General features: G+C 31.8%; 1 long non-coding RNA gene across 1 annotated transcript; it reads right to left on the reverse strand.

Moving 5' to 3' along the window:
- On the reverse strand, window positions 2,075-3,090 carry LOC110266346. The gene is made up of 2 exons (XR_002353615.1): window positions 2,788-3,090; window positions 2,075-2,368 (listed from the first exon to the last, which is right to left on the reverse strand). It is a non-coding gene; the product is annotated as an uncharacterized LOC110266346 (long non-coding RNA).

The raw sequence follows: 3,349 nt of genomic DNA on the forward strand, positions 1-3,349 counted from the left end.
TGCCCATAATGATATTTTTCATGAACGCACCAAACACATTGAAATTTATTGTCACTTTGTCCGGTAACGTCTCCTTATTGATGTTGTTCATCTTATAGCTGTTGGGACTCTGGATCAGACTGCTGATCTCTTCATGAAGGCTCATCACCCTACTCATTTTCAGACTCTGATATCTAAACTCAAGATGATATCCTTAGTTCCCATTTGAGTTTGAGGAGAGATGTTAGAGTATAATTAAGATCAATTAAGATCAATTAGTATCAATTATATTTATTTAATATTTCTGTATATTTATTATAGAATATTACGCTTTTATTACTTTAATTCTTCTAGCACCTATATATACCTTTGTATATTGTATCATTCCAACACATCAATAATACACAACCACTTTCTTGAGACAACTCTCTTGTTTCTAACATTTTAGATGATCATTCACATAATCAATTATTTTTGCTAATTTATCATTATGTAATTGAATGTACGTATAAAATTACTTTATATTGACAATGTATCAAAATTAAATTTATTTAATTAATAATTAAAAAATATCAATTTTAATAAATATATAACAAATAATTAAAATTTTAAATTTAATATTTTTATAGAAAAATTAATTCTATAAATTTTTTTAATTAATTAAAATCATTTTAACATGTGTATATCCCTATGTTACATATTAGCTAAATCTAGGGGTGTCAAAATTCCCCGAAGCGCGGGAATCCCTGCGGAGACTGCTCCAAATGGGGACTCGAAGGTGGAGAATTTTTTCCATGGAGATGGGGATGGGACTAAAATCCCCCCGAGATAGGCACGGAGACCCGAGCGGGGATCCCTGTCCCGTTTCCGATAATTCTCCGAATTCTTGAGTTTATTTAAATACCCTAAATTTATTTCTAATATAGGGACTTTTTAGTAATTTCACCTATTGAAAACCCTAACCCTACCTTATTGAATGTCTTCCATTCTCTCCTACTACTCCACTTAGCGTCGTTTCGAAGCTCCAACTCTCCAGAAAAGTTCAAAACTCCCAATTCCCCATAGTTGTGTCTACAGTCATAGCCATAGTAGCATACCCCCTCGCCAGTCGCTACCAGTCACTCTTCGTGCTCAGTGCTTACCCTCTTATGAACTATGATTTGTTATGTTGCATTTCTGGACTTATAATCTTGGATAAGATATGTTTGTAATAATGTTTTGTAGTTTATTTTTTTTTATTTTCACTATAATTTTCATATAAATGTTCAACATAGGGAGATGGGGAATGAGGCCCCGCGGAGAACACGGGAAACGCAGAGAATGGAAATGGGGACGATTATCCCCATGGCGGGGATCGAGACGGGGATGAAGATCAATTCTGTGGACGGGGACGGGGAGCAGGGAGGCATCCCCCGCCCCCGCCCCGGCCCATTGACATCCCTAGCTAAGTCCTATAATTAACTTAAATTAATCGAATAGTTAACTCACTCGTTCACTTAAATACGTATTAAAATTTGAATATCATTTTATACGTACAGAAATATTGGCTAACAAATTATATTTCTTGACAAAATTAATTGTTGGACTAGTTATGCTATGCTTATTCGTCATGAAACTATTAAGAAAGTCTTTCGCTGTCAATTAATATTATTAATCGAGGAAATGCTATGTGACCAGCAATTTTTGTGATTTGTAGCCATCAAATAGCCATCAATAATGATTTTAATAGTGAGAGATTGGTGTGAGATTTCATCCAATGACTCACTTTTCTTTGCTGGTTACATACTGGCCAGAATTTAACAAAGTTGCTGCCCCCTAAACTTTTCTTTATCAAAATGTGATGATATATAGTTACTAGTTAATAAAATATTTAAAAATATATTTTTTCTAAAAGATCTTATTGACTGAAAAATGTGCTTATTAACTATCATAAGTATTGATATATAACAGTATAATAAATTCATTAATTCCAGACAAAATATATAATTAAATAGTAAAACATATTCCATAAACTTCACAATAAAAAAATATCATTGATCAATAACTTTGCATGTTTTAATAACAACAAAACATAAAAGAAACTAAAATACATTACTTAGTAAATAAATTTAATTATTATATGCTTAAGACTTGAGAGCAACGTAACTATGAACATTCTTTAATTGATCTATAAAGGACGACGCATGAATCTTTCTTCATCTCAATTACTGTTTCTTCACAATAATGTAGAATACAGAAATCCTGGAGCCAAACCGAGAGTGACAAATTATAACCCTGAATTTCGGTAAATGCACAAAAACCTTTGAGTGCATCCTCTTCATAAAAGTAGACATGATTTCGAGTTTCAAAATTTTGTAGCTAGGCTTGTACGTAGCTTAGTTAATTATATCTGCACATATATAATAATCATGTAATGAGCCTCAAAATGTGATTGATACATAAGCCTACGTACCCCTAATTTAATTAATAATTTAAACAATAGAATCTATCTTATCTTCCGTTCTTGAATTTACCCTACAAGCATCATGATCATCAAAATTTATCAAAACACCATGTTAAAAACAAAAATATAATCACAATAAACTCTCTTCTAAAAACATGGTAATGATAGAGAGACAAAATAGCATATAAATAATAATTTTATAATCGAACTTAATTTAACGGATTTTTTTGAGTTATAATCAAATTCTAATTTCAAACTTTATATGCAAAAACTTACATGTGTTTATTTTCATGAAAAATTAATACTAAAAGACAATTGCACGTGAATTTCACCACAAAACAATTGCTGAGTAAAAATTAACGAACCTAGTTATTAGAAAGAGGAACGAATTTGAAAGCTGAGAGGTGGGCGGTGGTGGTTATGGAGAACAAATTAACCCTCTTATGACGAAAATTTGAGGGTATCCGATACAACTAGAAGCCGTCGATCGCTGCCATTCGCAGTTGCACCACCACCACCGCCTCTACGGCCACCACCCTACTAACCCCAAAATTGGTGGAAAGAAATCAGTGATATTGAAATCTTTGAAGCGAAGTTTAGAGACCTGAAAGAAAAATAGAATTGGCGGTACAAAATGAATGATTATTACCGGTCATTATATTTGTGTCAAAAAATAAATCAAGTAATTTAGTGGTCAAATTTCGTTTTAAAAGGCGCTGTATAATGACCATTAAAAGTAATTATTAATGTAATTAACCTTTGGTGTACTGTTAACATTTGATTTAATTTAGCTGGATAGCTTGATTAATTAGCATTCGGGTATACGATCATTAGCTTTCTTTAATTTTGCTTTTTCTTTTTTGTTTTCGATGCATAATTCACGTTAATTATTAGTTGATGATTAAAAATTTTTACTAGCACATGCAT

Source organism: Arachis ipaensis, chromosome B09 (assembly GCF_000816755.2).
Source record: "Arachis ipaensis cultivar K30076 chromosome B09, Araip1.1, whole genome shotgun sequence".
NCBI lineage: Eukaryota > Viridiplantae > Streptophyta > Magnoliopsida > Fabales > Fabaceae > Arachis > Arachis ipaensis.